Here is a 6,961-nt window from a genome sequence, read left to right as displayed (position 1 = left end):
TTGAGATATGGTGGAGACATTATAATAAGCCATTTGCAAGTAAGATTTGAATAATGTCTGGTACAATGACTTGCTTTTGTTAATGCAAGTCGCCAGACACACAAGACCTGAAGGCCACTTCAAGGTGTGTGCTACAATTTTTTCTTTTCCCAGAGGCCGTTGCCACCTACTCCGAGGGCTGAAACAGAGTTACCCCTTTCACAGTACATACGGATGTAGGCTTGGGTATCATGCTTAGTCACAATGTATCGCTTACATTTGAATTCCTCAAACTATAGAGACAGTTGCTATGTCAAATGGTCCGGGGCAAGCTTTTGTATTGCAACCTTTAATTGAGCAAACCCTGGTACCTTTGTGCCATACACAACCAATTCTAAATTGTGTATGGGTGTTCACTGTCTTTTACGTAACTACTCAAAAGCTTGCCCCGAATCATGTGACAAGGCAACTGTCACTATAGTCTGAGGAATTCAAATTTAAGAAGTAACTTGTGATCGAGCACGTCAATGTACAAGACAATATTAAAATCTAACGCGCAAATGGCTTTAATATTGCGCTTTATGGTTTGGGTAAATCTGTCTGTATACAGCGGAACCAAACATTGCACTCCTATGCTGATCGCCATATTTCAAAAGGCTAATTAGTGTAGGAAGAAGGGGCCATTCAGAATAAACAGTTTTTAAAAAAGAAAAATATTCTTTCTTTTTAAACTTTTTTAAAGTTTTAATCATAAACTTAATTTTGATTAAAATTTATTTTTCTTTAACCCACCAGCCGACTGTTTTGAAAAGAGGTCAGCATTTTCAAACATTGTCTATTCTGAATGGCTCCCCTGTTTAGACATCCTATTTATACTTAGTGCATTTAAGAGTGGTGCAATTTGTTGGACAAAATATACTGCTGGAAACACCAGTAGCAAGTGTTGTCTAGTGTAGTTAGAGGGCGCACTGGGCTAAATCTGCGGCCCCGGCATGCGAGCATGCGGCCATTTTCTAAGTTGACAAAACAGCATCGCACAGCGTGCGTTTGTGCGGCCATTTTGTAAGTTGACACAACAGCATCTCGTATAGCGTTCAATAAACACAAACTTTAACGTGTACTTCATATTCAACGCGCGCACAGAATGGCGTGCGTGTCTCCTTGCGTTCCCGTCGCGTTTGTGCAAGCAGCATCACCAGTGCGCCCTCTAGTTCTTATATATAACTCTATGAGTGTAGTATTCTTTATTCACGAATAAGATTAACATCAAATAAGCCCTTTTCACACTACTCTATTTCCCGGGGAGTAACGGCCGGCCCTTTCACACTTAGATCACTTTACCCCTGATCTACCCTGGCAAATGGGCATACTCCGGGGAATCGCCACCCCTGCTTTTGAGTAGAGGGATAAGCGGTGAAACTATGGGGTATTCTTGAAAAGTGCAGCCGGAACCTAGACGGGGACAGTGTGAAAGTGCGTGGGGAAAACGAGGGTAAAAAAACTCCCAGGCCACCCCAGTGCTGAAAGTGTGAAAGTAGCTTTTCAGGGGCCTACCCTCATACCCCCTAGTTTTGTTACCCCGCTGTTTTAGCTTTCTTATAGGGGGAAGGCAGAAGCTGTCCTAGTAAATAATTTAAAACGACGTGTAAGATATCTCAAAATGTTTACTCAATGTTTATCTGAAATTTTATGCAGACATTTATTTTGATAGTAGGGTTTGAAACTCTGCATGGTGGGAATTTAGACCCCTTGCATATGATGATACAAACCCAAAACAGCGCCCTCATTGAGGTTAATGAATGGCTATCATTGGCTGGGGGTTGGCGCAGCGCATAGGTGCATGCTTGATTCTGTCAAAGACGGCAGCCAATGCAACGGGTTTTTTCAAACTTAGATAATCGGTGTGTATAGATCGATACGTTCAACCACCGATTCTTGTGGGACCTACCAGAACCAGAGAGTTTTATGAACATGGCGTCTACGCAAGCGTCACTAGATAGGCTCTAATTTCGAGGCTTTACATTTCTAGTGCGTACATCACGGTACTACACATTCTTCGCTTAGACATCAAGCGTTGAAATTATTCACTTGTACTGTAAACAAAAAATAGTTATCGTTAGTGCTGAATTCTGCGGGAAGCAGAACCAAGAAATTGGGTCTTGCTCAACACACACTAGTAATAGTTACTTCCTGCTTGGTTACTTGACTTGGTTTTACTTAACTTGATAAAATTACTCTTATCAGCATTATCTTTGACCCGTGTGTGAATCAGTTTTAAAAAAGGGGATAGCTGTAATCTCAAAATATTCACTGGCCGGACCTTGTCCGGGGTCTAGTAATTGTAGCCTTTAGTCAGTAAATCCCACAAATGACTTAAAGACACTTGACAGGTTTGATAACTTTTCAAGTATATATTGGCGTAAAAACTGACGTGGTAACAAGCAATGAGCTCCTTTAGCTGCAAATTGGTGCTTTAAAAGAATTCATGTCATTAACTTTTTCAGTGTCGAGGTCGTACATGGACGATTTATTTTTTGTTTTTCAAAAGCGCCATTATTGTACATGTACTTAAAGTACTTAAAGCAATCGCACAACATCTGTAAACAGGATTGTCCAACGGCCCACACTTCGTGTATCACAACTTATATATAAAATAACAAACCTGTGAAGATGTAGGCTCAATTGGTCATTGGAGTCGGGAGAAAATAACAGGAAAACCCACCCTTGTTTCCGCACGTTTCGCCGTGTCGTGACATGTGTTTAAAATAAATCTGTTATTCTCGATATCGAGAATTGATAATTGTTTTAGAGTTATCTCAAAAAGTAAAGCATTTCATGGAATACTATTTCAAGGGAAGTCTTTCACCATTACCTTCTGTAAATTTTTTGTAAATCTGTGAACTTTTAATTTTTGTTCTGTTCAGAAAGTGTCCAATGGCTATAAGGTGTCATCATTCCCAAATGTGCTACCCATGATATACATGTTACGCAAGAGGACATTATCACTCACGAAATACTATTGACTTAAGGATGTACCAAGGCATCACAAATCATCAAGATACATTTTGTTTGGTTAGAAAGACTATTTTAATTTTTTTATAATTACAGAATTTCAAAAAACCTCAAAAAGACGAGCAATTTAGGTTCAAAACGCCAACAAAAGCGGGTACTGACGGGTACTGAGTTAAGCGAAAATAAGCAGGATACCAGTCACAAACTGTACATGTGGAGCAGTTAGCTGGTTACCCTATTCTGGTAAGCATATGTTTTGTTTTGCTGTAGAACTTCTTAGTGTGCTTAGAGAGTGTTCACATCACGGTAGTCTAGTTGGTAAGACACTGCTCTAGAATTGCAAGGATCGTGGGTTCGAATCCCACCCGAGTAACATGCCTGTGATATTTTTTCACAGGACTCTGGGAAAGTACTGAGTGTACAGTGCTAACACACATCGATGTATTGGTAAAAAAAAATAATAATTTTCACATCATTGGAAATTTTCTCTTGAAGTGATTTACTTGAAGTAACCTTAGTAATTGAGAAATTAGTGAAACAAATTAATAACAAATAATTGTGTGATATTGGGAATATTTGTGAAATATGGGGATTTAAATGAACATTACAGAATTGGTAAGAAAAAAATTTTGTCTAAGATCAGATATATAAATAAAACTTACACGGTTTAATGATGATGATAGTAGAAAACATCCCTGGAAATATTTCTGTCTGAAATGTCATATTTGATGAGAAATAAATAAAACTATTTTCCTGTTTTATTCATAACTTTTTTTTATCAAAGTCGTGCAAAATGCGTTATCGGTTTTTTCACTTTTTTATCGTGACCCAGATGGCCGATCGATCTCAAGCTTCTACCAATTTGCCAGCGAATGGTTTAGTTAGCAAAAACCAATTTTGTAATGTTCCTAGAGGGGTTGTTCACTCCTCTATTTTCTAAATTTTGCAACTATCTCTGACAGAAATATTTCTCACCTTGGCCAGATGCTGTATTGGGACACGTTTGATGTTAACAATTATGTGCTTTTAGTTTAACTTTATGACATTCAATTACCAATTCTATATTAGCTTTTTATTGCTGCCGATATGCTAAATAACGTCCTGCAAACATATTGCAATCAAATTTCACTACAAATCTGTAGTTATGCTTGGCCCTTGCATGGTGTAGCAGCCAAAACAGACGAGTACAGACAAAAACAGGTGTAATTTGTATAAACATCTTTTTAAGTCTTCTTGAAGTTACTTTCTCCTCTGAGGGTCTGCAGATATCAAAAAGGATTTGCCAAGGGATTTGCTAATAAAGGCATCTGGGCGAAACATTCTGGACAGGCAGAACAACGTTTTTTTCAGACAAGTGAAATATTTCCTGTTTGGTTGCATGGGCATAAGGATAAACTATCAAAATTATGTAAATAATGTATTTTTAAAGGCAGTGGACACTATTGGTAATCATTCATAATAGCATAAAACCTTACTTGGTAACGAGTCATGGGGAGGTGTGAGAAACGGCTCCCTCTGAAGTAACGTAGTTTTCTAGAAAGAAGTAATTTTCCACGAATTTGATTTCTAGACCTCAAGTTTAGAATTTGAGGTCTCGAAATCGAGCATCTGAAAGCACACACCTTCGTCTCCATGGTGTGACAAGGATGTGTTTTTCTTGCATATAGTTATCTCACAACTCTCCCGACCAATCGAGCAGGTTTGTTATTTTATGCATGTGTTGAGATACACCAAGTGAGAAGACTGGATTTCGACAATTACCAATAGTGTCCAGTGTCTTTAAAAGATTAATTAGTTGTTATATTAACTTATTAGTAATTTTGTCGGCCAGTAGGGGAGAATTGCTTCGCAGTGTTTTAATTATGAATGTTTGTAAACGTTTTTGTTTTGTTGCAATGTATTGATCTTTTTTTCTCTCTCTCTCCTATTTAACATTCTATATTTATGCAGGTAAAAGGTACTTTTTTCCTTCTTTAATGTGTGCAGCTGTAATATTTTCCTACGCTCTATTTGAAAAAATTAAATATAATAAAAGTTTTACGCGTTTTTATTAACTTTGTACATAGAAAATTGAGCTTTTAAAAGTACATTCTGCCATTTATTATTATTAAACATAAGAAGCATTTTTGTCAAGAGACAACAATTAAAAATGGCTTTCATATAATCATGGTGATAATTTATTAGAGCTTCTCTTTTGTATGAAAAGTATACTGTATCAATTAAGAATTAAAAAAATTGGCGATTAATAAACCAAATCAAGTGATACATCAATCCTTTCATTCATCGTCTGTAAACGAGATGTCATTATTTCATTTTTGTCATTACTTTGTTAAGTTTTGTTCTCCTTCTTTTCTTAAAGACAGTGGACACTATTGGTAACTGTCAAAGACAAGTCTTCTTACGTGGTGTATATCAACATATGCATAAAATAACAAACCTGTGAAAATTTTAGCTCGATTGGTCGTCGGAGTTGCGAGATAACTATAAAAGAAAAAATACCCTAGTCACACGAAGTTGGGTGCTTTTAGATGCTTGATTTCGAGACCTCAAATTCTAAACTTGAAGTCTCAAAATCAAATTCTTTGTTAACTTTCTCAAAAACTACGTCACTTCAGAAGAAGCCGTTTCTCACAATGTTTTATACTATCAACCCCTCCCCATTACTCATTACCAAGTAATTATTTTTGATTAATTACCTATAGTGTCTACTGCCTTTATTCATGGAGGATTCCTCCATGCTTTATTAAAGGGACGTCTCCCCTCAGCCTTGTGTGCCAATTGAGGCCCCTTGTCACTTAACCCTGGGAGGTGTGCACTGACATGGCAATCAACACTGTCTGGCTCCCAAGGGTCGGACTACATGAACAGCTCATGCGCCTAGCCAAATTTGTTGAAATTTGTAAACCAACAGTTACTTTTGGCTTATGTTGGAGGTCATGTAATTGATTAATTGTTTAATGAGCAATTAATCACAGCCGGTGGTTCCTTTTATCAACTGTTGTGAGGAGGAGACTTTTGGTAATTACTCAAAACAAAAAATAACTTAAAAACTGACTTGGTAACGAGCATTGGAGAGCTGTTGATAGTATAAAACATTGTAAGAGACGACTCCCTCTGCCCTGAAGCATCGTAGTTTTTGAGAAAGAGGTAATCTCTCACTAAAATATTAAAAGACTTCTAGCTATAAGTCTTTTATTCCTATGTGAAAGCACACAAACTTATCTAACAAGGGTGTTTTTCTTTCATAATTTTCTCGCAACTTCGATGACCAATTAAAGTCTCTCAGCCTTTGTAGAAAATCGATATTAGGTTTTTCTTCAGACAACTATACTTTAGATTTCTTTTCAATGTTTTGGCAGGTCAACCGTTTGATTTTTATAGAAAGTCGATATATTTTTTTCTTCAGACAACTAGCTATTACAGTTTTTGGCAGGTCAGCCCGTTTCAATTTTGTTTTCTTTCTGATGATCACCGCACAGACTTACTGTTAGTATCATCCCTCAACTTCCCAAGCCAATACTACAATACAAACTTAAAAGCCTTAGACACTGTACACATTTGGTAATTGTCAAAGACCAGTGTTCTCAATTGGTGTATCCCATCATAAGCATAAAATAACAAGCCTGTGAAAAAAGTCTTTCTGGAGTAATTTTTAGTATAAGTATTTAGCATGTTTGCTATTGAAATTCTTTGTTATTGTAAAGTTGGTCATGTTTTGCTTCAGTGGAGGAGTGCCTGATGAAAACAGGCAGCAATTTGGTTTTTGGTTCTCTTTCTGGGGTTATTCTAAAAAAACATCAAACGGTTGACCTGACAAAACATTGAAAAGAAATCTAGGTACAGGTAGGTGCGCCCAAACCCATCCAAAGACATCCCGCTGTACCAGAAATGTTAAATAGCGCCCTCTATAAGATTCGATTTTAGCGCCCTCTGTTGGTATTCTCTGAAGAGTGTGTGGCGCGTAATTTCG

The sequence above is a fragment of the Asterias rubens genome, chromosome 15, assembly GCF_902459465.1.
Source record: "Asterias rubens chromosome 15, eAstRub1.3, whole genome shotgun sequence".
NCBI lineage: Eukaryota > Metazoa > Echinodermata > Asteroidea > Forcipulatida > Asteriidae > Asterias > Asterias rubens.
This window is presented reverse-complemented; position numbering follows the sequence as displayed.